Genomic DNA, 19659 nt, shown 5'->3' on the forward strand with positions numbered 1-19659 from the left:
AATGAACAATTCGTCAACAGACTACCATTTTGTACGTAATATTTTCCGTAATGACTTCTATCTCTCGTTTACTAACCCGCAGTGAAAAATAATCCCTATAATAAATTCTTCGAAGACTTAACAGTAATGCAAATTATGTAAAGTTATAATCATAGCTGAAAAACAACAATAAATACCTACCACTGAACTATCCAGTACATTCATAATTCTATTGAAATGCTAATACAACGCTTACAAATAACAAAACGAAATTCAGAAACAAGTGAATGCACTCACCAAAGGTGCGAGTCTGGCATCACCTGAAACAGAAGAGCAGCGGTTGCAGTTACCAAGGCAACGTAAGAAATAGACAATACAATATAGAATTTTTTTATCTAATGTCACCAGGTTGTCTTATGACATTTCTGGTCTTCTCTCGTGGCAGTGGCTTAAATGTAACCCACATCTGAGGTTGGGGCGCCCCGATGATATGATATGATGATCGTGATTATGTGGCGCCAGGAGGGGTCTTAAATCTAAACTTAACCTAAATTCCAGACCATAGAAGAACAAAGGAATAATTCCCTTTAAGGAAACATTCCTCTGCTCTAACCGGGAATCGAACCCGGGAGCTCATGAACTACAGCTAGAAGCTCTGACCACTGGACCATGAGGCTGGGCTGTAGGAAATTTAATGAATATTGTAAATTTTAATATTTCAACAGATCTCGCAATTTAGGAAAACGGAATTGGATTATGGATGAAAATTTTATTGTTTATTTTTTTAATCAATATATTATTCCGGTTTCCCTGTTTAAAATGGTATATCACATAATATGACTTTACTCAAATTTTACCCATTTTAATTTTTCGATTTTCTGAGTAGAGGTGTCCAAGTATTAATTTTAACCTTCATTCTTATAAAAAAAAATGCGAATTTTGGATTTCTTTTATTTTTTTTTTCAATTAAATCTTTAACTTTTCCTCTTTAAAATGGTATATCACATTTATACTAAAATTATATCAATGTTAACTTTTCGTTTTTCTCGTGAGAAGGCGTGGTATATGTATATACAGTATATCTTATTTTAACGCTCTTTCAATATATCTTTCAAAATGGCCGAGATATAAAAATTTTAGTGAATTACTGCATGCTGGTATTTCTTTTCTTAATTTGGACCGCAAATATGTTTTTTTTAACCAACCTCGAATTTGAATTTTTTGCAGCAATGATATTTTATACATACAATAAATGAAAAACATGCATCAATTAACAAAAGTTAAAAAAGAAAATACCAACCTCTTCACTTAAAGACAAAAGGAAAAAAGGAATGACGAAAGAAAGAAATTACTGAAAGATAGAAACGAACACGCATTTTGTGACAGGGTGTGGAGACGAGCCAGCGTCTGGCGACCAGCTGGTATGTCCACATCGATGAGCGACCTGCTTGTTGGCGTGCACGGGTTGAGCAGAGAAAGAAAATTCTACAGTTTAATAAAATAATAAAATAACTCGTAATGAAATAAATGAATAACTGCTTTAGCAGGCCTAATTGTTATCGTTATTACATTAATGACGTCATAATTTTTATATTTTATTATATAATCAACAAACAATTAGAATTTTGTTTTTATATCACAGATTATAATTTGTTATTAAAGTTTTTATTTTGTATAAATTAATCATTCTGGACTTTCTTTTTCTACTGTTCTTTATTATGATTCAATTTATTACTTAATAGATCGCCGTCTGTCATGGAAACATCACATCAACAACAAACTTAAATTGGCGTACTCAAGACTCGCTAAATTATATCCGCTCCTCAACAAGAAATCATCTCTAAAGCTACCAAATCGCATGCTACTTTACACATCTCTATTACGACCTCTACTGCTTTACGCCTCTCCTGTCTGGGGAGGAGCTGCAATAAGTGAAATTAAACACATACAGTCATTTCAAAATAAAGTCCTACGAATTTCACTCAATTCTCCTTGGTTTGTCCGTAACACAGAGAAACTGGTATTGACACAATCAAACAGTTTATTCATTCACAAGCTAAGAAGTTCTATGACAACCTAGAAAATGTTCCAGGCGCCATCCACTACACTCCGGAAGGAAGTCCACATTTCCCACCAGAATCAAGAGCCGACTTCCAATGGACCTCATATTATAATAAAAATTTATCATTACACCAACCTATGTAAATAATTATTTAGTAACAATTATTTTTGTTCATTGAGGAGCCCAATCTAGGTTGCCCTCAATTCAGTGTCATGTATTGTATTATATTTTACTTAGAAATGATCTGTATAGCGCTAAATGCGCTGATCGATCAATAAATTATAAAAAAAAAATTATTACTGTTTTGATTCGTGTCTCTGTGCTGGACTTTTATTGGTCAAATAATTAAATAAATATGTAAATAAACTACTAAAATTTCGGAATATGTATGATAAGACTTTCTTGTGTTAAATTTTAACGTACCTTGTTTACATGTTTCGACCTATTTATGGGTCATCTTCAGAACTGGTCGTTAAAATTTAACACAAGAAAGTTAAAAGTTGTGTAATCAAGATGTATACTAAAATTTATTTAAAATCATCCGTCCGCAAGTGAGGTTGACCATTGAGATACGGAATTACAAATATGTAAAAATAGAGGGAAATGAAACGAGTAAAATAATTATTCCATTTGTATATTAAAATAAAAATGTATGTGATGACATATAAATGATAGTGCAGAATTTGAAGACAGGTCTTCAGAATTTTCATCACAATCTTCTGAACCTCATAAAAAGGAATTTTAAAGGATTTAAGGATATTACATATAAATTTTGGTAAACAACCCATCGGTCCAAATAGTAAGTCTGTAACATCCCAGTTATAAACAAACAAACAAACAAACAAACAAACAGATGAGTAAATAAAGAAATAAACAAATAAATACGTAAATAAATAAATAACCAGATAACTAAATAAATATATTATTATTATTATTATTATTATTATTATTATTATTATTATTATTATTATTATTATTATTATTATTATTATTATTACATGTGTAATTTTCATTTTCTTTCCATTCACGTTCTGTTTGTCTTCTTACCCAGACTCAAACCCATTATAGATTAACACAAAGCTTTACTTACATACCAGTAAACTGTCAGTAACAGTTGACAGTCATTTTACTGGTTATGATTACTTTTCTGTATTTCGAGACATTCTTGGCACATAAATCGTAATTTTTACACTACGAAATCCGCAGGTTTATAACATCTGCAGAATGAAAAAAGATTCCTCAATGTCTGGAAAGTTCCTTGCAATGAAATTCCTACTGTAGGAACAGTACATAAATCAGCATTGTTAAAAATGTTTCGTAGTAAGTACGTATGAAAGTAACCTATTGTTGTAGCTTCAGAAATATGAGAAAACCACGATAACATGAATTTAACAATTGAAGACCTAGCAACAATATAAGTAGATATTGTTTGCAAGATTGAAGATTTATGACGTTGCCATGGACACTAAGTCTCACCATTGAATTGATCGAATTCGCAGCCATGCATGGTGGCATTTTAATGCACATGGACGGACACATTTTGAATTTCTAATATAGAAAAGTTTTTAAACTCTGATATCTTTCATCGGAATACGAAAGCTGACATTGTTCGTGAAAGAGTTAAAAGTTCACCTTTAAGGACCTTACGTAAGAACAGAAATTTAAGTTCATGTCGTCTAGCATATAAGCTTCGACAATGAATCACATTTTAGCTCATAGCTACTGTATATACTCGGAGTTATCAGGCACAAATCTGAACGAACATAACGATGTAAATTTTCTTTCATTATTTTCGAATTTAGCTGAATCAGTATTTGTAATAGAGTTCCAAACTACAGATGCACATTCAAGTTTCGATGGCTTTAATAGACTGTATAGTATAGTATTAAAGGCGAAACAAGCGTAGAAACAGAATAAGTTTTGACCATATTATTCCTAACTTTCTTAATGCATGACTAATTTATACTGTATGTAACCAGTGCAGTGTGACTGAAATTACAGTTTGCTGTCCATGAGTATTCTTTACGTCTTTTACGCAATCCGTTCTGTTCATTATAACATTATTCAGACAATGATAATAAAATTTTGGTGAAGAAGTTTTTTCGAAAAGTTAATTAGGCCTACAATAGTTTTGGGGACGTTAATTTTCATACCAGTATCTTCCGGCCATTTTGCGAATGTGTTAATAATAATAATAATAATAATAATAATAATAATAATAATAATAATAATTCTCGTATATTTGGGGCTAAGAGGGATGAAGTTACAGGGGAATGGAGAAAGTTACACAACGCAGAGCTGCACGCATTGTATTCTTCACCTGACATAATTAGGAATATGAAATCCAGACGCTTGAGATGGGCAGGGCATGTAACACGTATGGGCGAATCCAGAAATGCATATAGAGTGTTAGTTGGGAGGCCGGCGGGAAAAAGACCTTAGGGGAGGCCGAGACGTAGATGGGAAGATAATATTAAAATGGATTTGAGAGAGGTGGGATATGATGATAGAGACTGGATTAATCTTGCTCAGGATAGGGACCAATGGCGGGCTTATGTGAGGGCGGCAATGAACCTCCAGGTTCCTTAACAGCCAATAAGTAAGTAAGTAAGTAATTAAGTAAGTAATTCTCGTGGCCAGAATATTGTACGAAATAGAAACATAAAAATTAGAGATTTGTCCTTCGAAGGGGTGGAAAAATTCAAATATCTTGCAGCAACAGTAACAAATATAAATGACACGCGAGACGAAATTAAACGCAGAAAAAATATGGGAAATGCCTGTTATTATTCGGTTGAGAAGCTTTTGTCATCTAGCCTGCTGTCAAAAAATCTGAAAGTTAGAATTTATAAAACAGTTATATAACCGGTTGTTCTCTATGGTTGTGAAACTTGGACTCTCACTTTGAGAGACGAACAGAGATTAAGGGTGTTTGAGAAAAAGGTGCTTAGAAAATATTTGGGACTAAGAGGAATGAAGTTACAGGAGAATGGAGGAAGTTACACAACGCAGAACTGCACGCATTGTATTCTTCACCTGACATAATTAGGAACATTAAATCCAGACGTTTGAGATGGGCAGGACATGTAGCACGTATGGGCGAATCCAGAAGAAATGCATATAAAATGTTAGTTGGGTGACCGGAGGGGAAAAAGACCTTTGGGGAGGTCGGGACGTAGATGGGAGGATAATATTAAAATGGATTTGAGGGAGGTGGGATATGATGATAGATTCTAGAGCCATAATACAATCAATAGTATCAAACAAACCAATCAAAAATGAAAAAAAAATATAAAGAGTTCATTCAATAATAAAAACAAATTCAAAATTTAATTAAAATCATAGTTCTTCAGTGGATTCCTGAACATTGTGGTATAAGCCGTAATGAGAGAAAGGAACTAAAATTGAAGAAAAACAAAACTATAATTTTTCGTATTATTGAATAAAAAGGTTATCAAAAATTAAATTCAAAATAATTTTAATGTCCGAATACCAAATGCTATAGAAAATTTCCACATGAAAAATTTACTAAAATGACCTTATTCAATTTCTGACCTACCACGTAAATCTGCTGAGGCCATGTTCAGGCTCCTTACAGGTCATGATTGTGTGGTTAAACATTTACATAGGAATGGCATTCTGTCTACTCTAAATTGTGTATTGTATTCTCAATAAGAAGAAATGGATATGAATCATTTAACACACTGTGAAGCACTTCAAAGAAATACAAGTCTTACTGGGAAGCAAGAGAGAAAATAACTAGATTGTTAAATCAAGAACATTAGACACGTACCTACAAAATTAATAATAATAATAATAATAATAATAATAATAATAATAATAATAATAATAATAATAATAATAATAAAATTGCTCGATGTCGGTTTCTTTTCTTGCACAAGTTAAAGGACTATCATTGGAAATGTCCAATTACAATATGAAATGAAATGTAATAAAATGAAATGAAATAAAGAGGTACGTGGCGTCACAGCAGATGGAAGGCTAAGATCTAACAACCTACTGCTGACCTCTAGTTCAAGTACCTCAGTACGATTGTTCAGCAGTTACACTTGGGTTACGAAACCGGAATTCTCTACTCATTGTAGCTCCCCATATTCATCACGGTGTTAAGTGGGCACCGATCCATTACATCGTTACGTCATTCGGCATTTCTAGTCGAAGGCATGGCGCCTTAGATCACGCGGGTACGAGGAGCGATAAATGAAAGGAAAACAAGCAGAAACAACAATCTCATTAAAGACTTACCTTTTGTACAGCTTCGGATCCAACGCTGCTTCTTTGGCCGCCACTGAACGCAACACGCGTCTATCCTTGTATGACAATTGAATACTATAAGCGCTTTCATGTTTATGCAACGCGAGTGTTAAATCCTTGACACTGCTAAGCGATATAAAATCCAGACAACAATTAAATAAGAAATATTGGTCAAGGTAGAGCATCCAACGGCCACTGAACGAATACTGTATACTTTTACCACTGCCAATGTAGCGCTATAAACCAATTTTCAATACTTTTATCACAACCAGAAGAACTGAGGAAGAGAAGGAAAACTCAAATAAAACCACTTCAAGTTGGGCTGATCACCCACTCGAAGGTTAGAGCGATTCAAAGAAACAATAATAGCCACGGATCGGACGGACTAAATAATAATAATAATAATAATAATAATAATAATAATAATAATAATAATAATAACAGTTTACAATCTTTGTAAATTGTAAACTTTGCTTGTAAAATTGTAAATTTCTGTTTCACAATCTTTGTTTGTAATGTTGAACTTTACAAAGGAAATCAAATCTTTACAAATTAAATTTTGCTCACTTTACAAGTATTCTGTTTCACAATGAAGGGTAATTTTACAAACGTGTAAATTGTACTTGCAAAATCAGCACATTTTCTACAATACCTCTGAGATGTGTAAAGTTTGATATTGCAACAAATTATGAATAAATCCAATAAAGAAATACTTATTAAATTAATTTTTTAATAACTGGATAATATTAAGAATTAAACTAAAGCAGTTTTGATGTTATTAAGGACTTCTAATGACTCAGACGAAGATATTGAATTTAGACTTAATCAAACGAAGACGTATACCTAAAATTCTCCGGGCAAGAATTAATAACTCGTTCGTATCATTGTATAAATTTAATGAAAGGTTTCGAACGAGTCCCGTTCTATACTTAAGAATACCGCGTAAGTATTTATATACGAAGACTGTATTTAATAAATACTCGCACGTAATAAAGAAGTTCCCTGCACCAAAAATAAATAATTCAATAATGCAATAGCCACACTACTTACGCGGTATTCTAAAGTCGTTTCGAGTCCCGTTCCGCTGGAATCTCTCCTACAAGATATGGGACATCATATCCAAAAGAGAAAAGTGATGCCGTAGCCCCTAACCTCAAAGCGAGAACTGTGTTGTTTTTCATTGAATGCATACTAGCTGTCAGTTCCGTGGGTTAGTAGATAAGCACGGAATTGCTAAGATATCAGTGTGCAAAAGTGCCCACAGGGTAGTTGATGTTGTTAAAAGAGTTAAATTCGGGCACATTTTTTATCACCAAAATGTTATTTACAGAATTTTTATGCTGCTGATGGGATCACTAATGTTTGTGAGGTTATGGATGCAACATTAATAAATACTGATGGATCAACAAAAAAAAAATGAACCTGAATTTGTGATAGACATCGTAATTATTTTATCAATTGCATATTTGTACGTGGACCAAATCTGTTATTTACTTATTTGACTGAATTTTGTGCTAACTTTGGTCATTTAAGTAATAGACGTATTGGTATACTCGACCAATCACATCACATCCATTGTCGCCAATACATAAAAATCTAAATACTTTTAATTTTTTTTAACAATACTTTATATTTTCTGTTGGTGAAATATGAATCAGCAAGCTTAGAATAATCTTTTTTAGTGCAAAATATAAACATATGTATCGATAGTAGTAAAAATACAGCGACTTCAGCTCTGCTCCTTAGCGATTTTTGTAAACTGTCGTTGGCGATATTGTGTAACCAATAATGCGTATTTGTAAATTTCTATAGCTGATTTTGTAAAGTTCGTCAGACTTTACAAACTAATAAAATAGCATTGTGAAACACAATTTATAAGCATTTGTAAACTTTTACTTGTTATTTGTAAATTGTTAATTTGTAATTTGTAAGGATTGTGAAACGGGCCCCTGGTAGAGGGGCAGAGAAGGCCTGACGGCCTTATCTCTACCAGGTTAAATAAATAAATAAATACTACTAATACTAAATACAAAACAAACATCAAATGATGATGAGAATGAATGATAGAAAATGGCAGTGAGATGAAATAATAATAATAATAATAATAATAATAATAATAATAATAATAATAATAATAATGATAATAGTAATAGTAGGCCTAATAGTAATAATAATAATATTATTAATAGTAAGCTCAGTAATAATAATAATAATAATAATAATAATAACAATAATAGTAGTAGTAGGCCTAGGATAATTATGCAGAACAACTACAAAAGCGATTTTAAATTTTATTCTTTCCCAAAACCCTACATTTTTACCCATTTAAAAAAAACTTAAAAACAAAAGTAGGAAAACAACGTAAACCGCAAGAACTTAATTTAATTTTTTTCATCTAAACCCTTAATTTTCACCCCTTTTTCAAGAGGAAAAATATAAATAGAAATAACAAACTAACCTAACCTAACCTAATCAAAATATCCACACAAAGACTGAATCAATTTCACAAATTCGTCAATCAATATAAGTAGTAATAACCTAAACTAGCCCAACCTAGCCAAAATATCCACACAAAGACTGAATCAATTTCACAAATTCGTCAATCAATATAAGTAGTAATAACCTAAACTAACCCAACCTAGCCAAAATATCCACACAAAGACTGAATCAATTTCACAAATTCGTCAATCAATATTAGTAGTAATAACCTAAAGTAACCCAACCTAGCCAAAATATCCACACAAAGACTGAATCAATTTCACAAATTCGTCAATCAATATAAGTAGTAATAACCTAAACTAGCCCAACCTAGCCAAAATATCCACACAAAGACTGAATCAATTTCACAAATTCGTCAATCAATATAAGTAGTAATAATCTAAAGTAACCCAACCTAGCCAAAATATCCACACAAAGACTGAATCAATTTCACAAATTCGTCAATCAATATAAGTAGTAATAACCTAAAGTAACCCAACCTAGCCAAAATATCCACACAAAGACTGAATCAATTTCACAAATTCGTCAATCAATATAAGTAGTAATAACCTAAACTAACCCAACCTAGCCAAAATATCCATACAAAGACTGAATCAATTTCACAAATTCGTCAATCAATGTCAAACATGATGAACCTAACCTTAATAATTCGGAGGAAACAGGGCTGCAGCTGCCGCTCAATAAGCTGTTCCATTTTGCATACTTGCAGTATAATCTCCCAGAACGGAAGTCCAAACTGTAAACTCATGGCAACACACTTCGCAAATCATGCAATCCTTAATAATACCGTGATTCACGAAAAAGTCTACAATATTCTCCTCTCTCAACTCTATACAGTCAAAAAACGAAATTCTACATCCATTACAACTCATAGCGATAGACCACCTACAAGAGGAGAATGATAAAAAGGTAAAGGTAAAGGTATCCCCGTTACATGCCATGAAGGCACTTGGGGGGCATGTAGGTAGAACCCCATGCTTTCCATGACCTCGGCACTAGAATGAGGTGTTGTGGTCGGCACCACGCTCTGACCGCCTTTTACCACCGGGAAAGGCCTGGTACTCAATTTTATAGGAGGCTGAGTAAACCTCGGGGCCGTTCTGAAAGTTTTGCAACGAGAAAAAATCCTGTCACCACCTGGGATCGAACCCCAGACCTTCCAGTCCGTAGCCAGCTGCTCTACCCGGAAGAGGAGAATGATACACGCACCAACTACGACAAACTACAATCACACAGCCAATGACTTGGAGAAACTCTAGCTGGTAACATACAGCTATCACTTAACCACAACCATCCAATCATATTGGAAGACACATCACCCAATAAGAACGCACAACACGTCAGCCAATCAAATCACAATACATTAAAAGTTATGCACTCAACAACATAGTTTTCTAAACACGAAGAAAAAAAAATCTTCATATTTAAAAAGCTACTCTAACTCAACCATAACTGACCTACGCATAATATACACGTATTAATAAACGAAATCCAATACTAAGCATTACCAAACCACCACAAATAACAAAATCGCTTCTGTGGTTGTTCTGCATAATTACCAGGCCTAGTATTAATAATAATAATATTAGGCTAATAGTAAGCCCAGTAATAATAATAATAATAATAACAATATTCACCAATAATAATAATAATAATAATAATAATAATAATAATAATAATAATAATAATAATAACCAATAATAATAATAATAATATTCACTAATAATAATAATAATAATACTAACCAATAATAATAATAATAATAATACTAACCAATAATAATAATAATAATAATAATAATAATAATAATAATAATAATAATAATACACTTCCTCGATGTCAGTTTCTTTTCTTGCACAAGCCTAGGTTTTAATACACTAACATTATCTATTTGTAATATAATATTTCAGTTTCATAAATCTAAATTTCAAATTCGTGTCCCTAAAATAGAACGAAACACAGATTCACACGACACTGGGCAACATGATGTCGTACCACTTTCGACATGTTGTCAAATACATTTAATTTAAATTCAGAGAATTAAAACTCCCGTACAAAATTAACAATTTTATCGAACTGGAGCTATTCGTATTCACAGTACGCGTGAAATATTTTCTGTTTCCACACGATATGGCGCACATTCAAACCGGTTTCGAATGTCTTCCGAACACGAGACAAGGATGACTGCTTATCATACAAAAACTGAACGCTACTGACGCTATTAGTTGTTCACTTGTTTATGTTATGTTATTGTAAACTGTGACGTATTTTAGTAGCTGTGAAGCGTTCTGTTTCTTTTTAATGCAGTAATGAAATATTTTTAATCAATTAACATTATATTGGAGCAATAGTAATAACACGTATTTATATATAGGCTATCTACGAGGAACTAAATCTGTCTTTCGTCTTATGATATTCAACTGTTCTATCATCGGGCTTCTTGGGGGGGGGGGAAGAAAGGAAGTCCATACGCAAAAATATATTCGAGAATCATAACATGGCGGATGAAAGTTGATTTCTTATCTTAACTTTATCAGATATTGATTGAAATTTAGGTTCTTCAGATTCGTGTTTTATATTTTTCGGTGTTACAAATTATCTTGCAAGTGAATCTGTTTTTACAGCTGTGCAGGAATTATATAACAAATATTTGTTGTGTAAACAGTGTTTGAAGGACAAAATAAGGTCATACCAAGAAGGAAGACATCTTTGGCACTGAGTGTTCACCAATATGGAGTTATGGTAAGTGTATTTATTAAAATTAATTTCCAGTGTTTTAAACTTACCTTTTCTTTGAAAAATTTCAGGGTTTCTTCGAAGGATCCATTCAAGCGTTCACTGCTGTAAGTTACCTGGTTGTTGCATTGTATTCCATAGATCTTACATTGGCAATGAAGCTTTAAGATGTGGAACAAGTCAACATTTTATAAGATTACAAATTACAATTTTTACATTTCTACAATTTTTTACAATTTTCTACAATTTTTTAAATTTTTTTAGCGAGATGTGATATGAGGTGAGATCGAAAATTCGCTAAAATATTACCTGACATTTGCCTTATGGTTGGGGAAAATCTCGGAAAAACCCAACCTGGTAATCAGACCGAAAGGAGGATCGATCAGATATACTTAATGCTGGTAACTATCGGCAGTGAACCCCGGACTCATTTCGCTGGGATCATCGCCTTCATTTCATTCAGACTCTAGATAACCATCGCAGTTGATAAAGTGTCATAAAATAAATAAACGAAAACCATTTCAATCGCATTTCTCTTGCGTTAATCGCTTTAATAGCGTTATAAAACAAGTCTAGAATGCTACACTACTTTTATTGGGTTATTTTACGACGCTGTATCAACATCTCACGTTATTTAGCGTCTGAATGAGATAAAGGTGATAATGCCGGTGAAATGAGTCCGGGGTCCAGCAGCGACCATTTGCTCATATGCAGTTGAGGAAAAATCCCGGACAAAACCTCAACCAGATAATTTGCCCCGACCGGGATTAGAATCCGGGCCATCTGGTTTCGCGGTCAGACGCTCTAACCGTTACTCCACAGGTGTGGACGCTATACTGTGAGTCAATGTATAGAAACAAGCGAACTGCAAAAGACCACAGAAAAAATTAGGACATGTCGACGGTCCCTAGGAAGAACATTGTAACCGACATTTTGAAGAATTTGAGTTTTAATCGTAGAGCTGAAGGTTTCATAACAGACCATCTGTGGAATAAACATGAATAAGATCGGCTGGATATTTGGGCAGTAATCGCGCAATATTGAAATATTGTAACCAACATTCATACATTTTATACGTAGAATAGTATGGTGCAGTATCTACTTAAGAATTGTCGACTGCCTCCTGTCGCAATAATGTCCCGTTAAAACTATTGTAAGCGACACAGTTACCATAGTCTTCTCCGAATGAATAATTGAATCAGTGTATGTAACTTACAAATATTGTATCTGCATTTTGCAACAACATGCAGATCTATAATAATCCGAGGCACGACAGCCCATGAAGGACCATGACCAACGAGACCAGCCGACTGCTGGCCTCACGTCCACATGCCGAAGGAGATTTGGACGATCATCCAACCGGAATGCAGGTATCGTGTGGTTAGCACGATGATCCCCCGAACCGTTATATCTGGCTTTCATAACCAGAGTTCGCTACCTATCGTAGCTCCCCAAGTGCATCACGATGCTGGGTGGGCACCGGTTCTATACACTGGCCGAAATTTCATGAGAAAATTTCTTCCCCCATGGGGATTCGAACCAGCGCGCATTCCGTAACGTGAGTCCTAGGCAGGATGTTTGCGAAGGAGGTTATCTATAAAAATGCAGAAGAGATATTTCTGGTAAGTTTGATTTTGCTATATTTTGTTGTTACTTACTATATAGTGTGTTTTGAAAACTTTAGCTTAAGAATGAAATATCCAAATTCACATTCATAACTAAAAATAGAGAAGTTCTCCTTGCACCAACAATATAGGACGTCCATAGATTCTATATAATCCAGCATATGATCCGTGTGGCTGTGGTTTGTTGCAGTATTAAAGCACGGTTATTACAAACCTATCTAAAGTTTACTTGTATTCTAGATTTGTTAGTAACTGCAAGCTTGCACCTCAGTCTTGACATTTTATTTTGAAGCTCAGTTAGCTCTGTAATGGTTTTAAGGTATAATTAAATATATTCTTATAAATGAGTTCTATATTTTAAAATAATTTTTAAATGAGAAAGGTGAGTTTTTAACTTCTTCTTCGCCATCTGAAATTTCCAGAGTAGCCTATTATAAAACATTTTCCATGCTTGGGTGATGAGGGCGAATATTTCGATCTGCTATCAGTGTGACGAAATATTCCTGGCATTTATCACGGCAGTGATTAATAACATTCAATTCAGTGGCATTGTAAAACAAATTACTATACTTTTTGTAAATATTTATGTACATTCCTGTTTGTAGTTATGTAGTTACAATTCTGTTAAGTGTAAACTGTGACATTATCGCTTCTTTCACAAGCAATACTATGGTATGTCACATAGGACAATGTTCTTACCGGGAATTTATTTTAACATTCTAATAACAATACGCATATAAAGAATGATTTCAGAGAATGTGTTATCACTACAATGGAGTAAAACATCAATTTCAATCATGGTAATGCAAAGAAAAAAGGCCTAATGAAAAATCACAGCCATCCGAAGTTGTTTTTAATTCTACTGCAAAAGTTCATTTTGTCAGTTACAATGTTCTTCCTTGGGACCGTCGATGTGCCACTTTTGCTCTCATTACCTTGAAGAGAAATCTGTAACTACAAATTGTGTTGTATCCAACGCTACATGATTAAAAAATCAAACGTATTTTAGAACTTTAGGTATAATCCAATAAACTGTTGCCAAGGCGAACTGTCATGGCGGACGCGCGCAAGGCTACTACGTAAATCAAATTAAGCATGTATGCATGGGAGCCAATACTACACTCCTTAGCGATAGCGATGAGAGAAAAGCTGCCATCATGTATTTGAAAAGGTAATAAGTTGTAACTGTATTAAATCGTGGACGTAGTTTACAGACAGAACACCAGAGTCGCAATGACACTATGCTTACAGCTCAAGATACCCGTACGGCAAAGAACTGTACAACAAACAAATTATTACCCGGGTTCGAACCCCGAATAAATGCAATCCCAAAAAATATGTATGAGTATGACAGATATGCAAATTGTTGCAAAACCAGATCATATAATCCCCAATGACAGGAAAGGAAATACACTGAGAGCACATACAGTGGACTGAGAGGACAGAGAATGGACTGAAAGAACACTGCGTGGACTGAGAGGACATAAAGTGGACTAAGAATTCAGACAGGGGAATATGAGTACAGAGAGAGTACTGGTTTGACTGTGAGTGAACTGAGAGGAAGCAGATAGGACTGAGAGGACAGAGAGTGGACTGAGTGCACATAGAGTGGACTGAGAGGACAGAGAGAGGAGTCCAAGCTCAGAGAGGGGACTCAGTGGGCAGAAAATGGACTCGGAGGACAGAGAGTGGACTGAGAGGAACCACATTGGACTAAGATGAGAGAGAGAGAGTGGACGGAGAAGAAAGAGTGGCCTGACAGGACATTGAGTGGACTGAGAGGACATAGAGTAGAGTGACAATTCAGAGAGTGAACTGGTGGGACTGTGAGCGGACAGAGAAGAACCAGATATGACTGAGAGGAGAGAGAGAGTGGGCCCAGAGCACATAGAGTGGACTAAGAGCACATAGAGTGGACTGAGAGGACATAGAGTGGACTGAGAGCATACAGAGTGGATTTAGAGCACATTGAGTGGACTCAGAGGACATAGAGTGGACTAAGAGGACATAGAGAGGACTGAGAGGACATGGAGTGGACTGAGAGGACAGGGAGTAAACTAAGAGGACATTGAGTGGACTCAGAAGACAGGGGGTGGACTGAGAAGACAGGGAGTGGACTGTGAAGACAGGGAGTGGACTGGGAGGACATAGAGTGGACTGAAGGGACATAGAGTGGACTGAGAAGACAGGGAGTGGACTAAGAGGACATAGAGTGGACTGAGAAGTCAGGGAGTGGACTGAGAGAACATAGATTGGACTGAGAAAGCAGGGAGTGGACTGAGAGGACATAGAGGGAACTAAGAGGACATAGAGTGGACTGAGAACACAGGGAGAGGACTGAGAGGACATAGAGTGGACTGAGAACACAGGGAGTGTGTTCTGAGAGGACATACTGTGGACTGAGAAGACGGAGTGGACTCAGACGACATAGAGTGGACTGAGAAGACTGGGAGTGGACTGAGAGGACATAGAGTGGACTCAGAAGACAGGGAGTGGACTGAGAGGACATAGAGTGGATTGAGAGGACATAGAGTGGACTGAGAAGACAGGGAGAGGACTGAGAGGACATAGAGTGGACTGAGAAACAGGGAGTAAACTGAGAGGACATAGAGTGGACTGAGAAGAAATAGAGTGGACTGAGAAGCCATTGAGTGGACTGAGAAGACAGAATGTGGACTGAGAGGACACAGAGTGGACTAAGAGGACATAGAGTGGACTGAGAGGACATAGAGTGGACTAAGAGGACATAGAGTGGACTGAGAGGACAGAGAGTGGACTAAGAGGACATAGATTGGACCGAGAAGACATGGAGTGGACTGAGAGGACATAGATTGGACTGAGAAGACATAGAGTGGACTGAGAAGACTTAGATTGGACTGAGAAGACATAGAGTGGACTGAGAAGACATATAGTGGACTGAGAAGACAGGGAGTGGACCGAGAGGACATAGAGTGGACTGAGAAGACAGGGAGTGGACAGAGAGGACAAAGAGTGGACTGAGAGGACATAGAGTGGACTGATAATACATGGAGTGGACTGAGAGGACAGCGAGTGGACTAAAGGACATAGAATGGATTGAGAAGACAGGGAGTGGACTGAGAGGACATAGAGTGGAATGAGAAGACAGGGAGTGGACTGAGACGACATAGAGTCGACTGAGAAGACAGGGAGTGGACTGTGAGGACATAGAGTGGACTGAGTAGACAGGGAGTGGACTGAGAGGACATAGAGTGGACTGAGAAGACAGCGTGGACTGAGAGGACACAGAGTCAAGTGAGAAGACAGGGAGTTGACTCAGAGGACACAGAGCGGACTGAGAAGACAGGGCGTGGACTGAGAGGACATAGAGTGGGCTGAGAAGACAGGGATTGGACTGAGAGGACATAGAGTGGACTGAGAGGAGATAGAGTGGACTGAGAACACAGGGAGAGGATTGAGAGGACATAGAGTGGACAGAGAGGACATAGAGTCGACCGAGAACACAGGGAGTGTACTGAGAGGACATACTGTGGACTGAGAAGACAGGAAGTGGACTCAGACGACATAGAGTGGACTGAGAAGACTGGGAGGGGACTGAGAGGACATGGAGTGGACTAAAAGGACATAGAGTGGATTGAGAAGACAGGGAGTGGACTGAGAGTACATAGAGTGGAATGAGAAGACATGGAGTGGACTGAGAGGACATAGAGTGGACTGAGAAGACATAGAGTGGACTGAGAACACAGGGAGTGGACTAAGAGGGCATAGACTGGACTGCGAAGACAGCGAGTGGACTGAGAGGACATAGAGTGGACTGAGAGTGAACAGAGAAGACATAGAGTGGACTGAGAGTGAACATAGAAGACATAGAGTGGACTGAAAAGACTGGGAGTGGACTCAGAGGACATAGAGTGGACTGAGAAGTCAGGGCGTGGACTGAGAGGACACAGAGTGGACGGAGAGGACATAGAGTGGACTGAGAGGTCAGGGAGTAGACTGAGAGTACATTGAGTGGACTGAGAAGACAGGGAGTGGACTGAGAGGACTTAGAGTGGACTGAGAAGACGGGGAGTGTACTGAGAGGACATGGAGTGTACTGAGAAGACAGGGAGTGGACTCAGACGACATAGAGTGGACTGAGAGTACATAGAGTGGACTAAAAGGACATAGAGTGGATTGAGAAGACAGGGAGTGGACTGAGAGTACATAGAGTGGACTGAAAAGTCAGGGTGTGGACTGAGAGGACGTAGAGTGTACTGACAGGTCAGGGAGTAGACTGAGAGGACATTGAGTGGACTGAGAAGACAGGGAGTGGACTGAGAGGACTTAGAGTGGACTGAGAAGACGGGGAGTGGACTGAGAGGACATGGAGTGGACTGAGAGGACATAGAGTGGACTGAGAAGACATGGACTGGACTGAGAAAACATAGTGTGGACTGAGAGGACATAGTGTGGACTGAGAACACAGGGAGTGTACTGAGAGGACATACTGTGGACTCAGAAGACAGGGAGTGGACTCAGACGACATAGAGTGGACTGAGAAGACTGGGAGTGGACTGAGAGGACATAGAGTGGACTAAAAGGACATAGAGTGCATAGAGAAGACAGGGAGTGGACTGAGAGTACATAGAGTGGACTGAGAAGACGGGGAGTGGACTGAGAGGACATGGAGTGTACTGAGAGGACATAGAGTGGACTGAGAAGACAGGGAGTGGACTCAGACGACATAGAGTGGACTGAGAAGACTTGGAGTGGACTGAGAGGACGTAGAGTGGACTAAAAGGACATAGAGTGGATTGAGAAAACAGGGAGTGGACTGAGAGTACATAGAGTGGAATGAGAAGACATGGAGTGGACTGAGAGGACATAGAGTGGACTGAGAAGACATAGAGTGGACTGAGAACACAGGGAGTGGACTAAGAGGGCATAGACTGGACTGAGAAGACAGCGAGTGGACTGAGAATACATAGAGTGGACTGAGAGTGAACAGAGAAGACATACAGTGGACTGAGAAGACTGGGAGTGGACTCAGAGGACATAGAGTGGACTGAGAAGTCCGGGCGTGGACTGAGAGGACACAGAGTGGACTGAGAGGACATAGAGTGGACTGAGAGGTCAGGGAGTAGACTGAGAGGACATTGAGTGGACTGAGAAGACAGGGAGTGGACTGAGGGGACTTAGAGTGGACTGAGAAGACGGGGAGTGGACTGAGAGGACATGGAGTGGACTGAGAGGACATAGAGTGGAATGCGAAGACACGTATTGGACTGAGGGACATAGAGTGGACTGAGAAGACATGGAGTGGACTGAGAACACAGGGAGTGGACTAAGAGGGCATAGACTGGACTGCGAAGACAGCGAGTGGACTGAGAGGACATAGAGTGGACTGAGAGTGAACAGAGAAGAAATAGAGTGGACTGAGAAGACTGGGAGTGGACTCATAGGACATAGATTGGACTGAGAGGACATAGAGTGGACTGAGAACACAGGGAGCGGACTAAGAGGGCATTGACTGGACTGCGAAGACAGCGAGTGGACTGAGAGGACAGAGTGGACTGAGAGTGAACAGAGAAGACATATAGTGGACTGAGAAGACTGGGAGTGGACTCAGAGGACATAGAGTGGACTGAGAAGTCAGGGCGTGGACTGAGAGGACATAGAGTGGACTGAGAGGTCAGGGAGCAGACTGAGAGGACATGGAGTGTACTGAGAAGACAGGGAGTGGACTCAGACGACATAGAGTGGACTGAGAGTAAATAGAGTGGACTAAAAGGACATAGAGTGGATTGAGAAGACAGGGAGTGGACTGAGAGTACATAGAGTGGACTGAAAATTCAGGGCGTGGACTGAGAGGACGTAGAGTATACTGACAGGTCAGGGAGTAGACTGAAAGGACATTGAGTGGACTGAGAAGACAGGGATTGGACTGAGAGGACTTAGAGTGGACTGAGAAGACGGGGAGTGGACTAAGAGGACATGGAGTGGACTGAGAGGACATAGAGTGGACTGAGAAGACATGGACTGGACTGAGAAAACATTGTGTGGACTGAGAGGACATAGTGTGGACTGAGAACACAGGGAGTGTACTGAGAGGACATACTGTGGACTGAGAAGACAGGGAGTGGACTCAGACGACATAGAGTGGACTGAGAAGACTGGGAGTGGACTGAGAGGACATAGAGTGGACTAAAAGGACATAGAGTGAATAGAGAAGACAGGGAGTGGACTGAGAGTGGACTGAGAAGACGGGGAGTGGACTGAGAGGACATGGAGTGTACTGAGAGGACATAGAGTGGACTGAGAAGACAGGGAGTGGACTCAGACGACATAGAGTGGACTGAGAAGACTTGGAGTGGACTGAGAGGACGTAGAGTGGACTAAAAGGACATAGAGTGGATTGAGAAGACAGGGAGTGGACTGAGAGTACATAGAGTGGAATGAGAAGACTTGGAGTGGACTGAGAGGACATAGAGTGGACTGAGAAGACATAGAGTGGACTGAGAA

The sequence above is a fragment of the Periplaneta americana genome, unplaced genomic scaffold (genome assembly GCF_040183065.1).
Source record: "Periplaneta americana isolate PAMFEO1 unplaced genomic scaffold, P.americana_PAMFEO1_priV1 scaffold_19, whole genome shotgun sequence".
NCBI lineage: Eukaryota > Metazoa > Arthropoda > Insecta > Blattodea > Blattidae > Periplaneta > Periplaneta americana.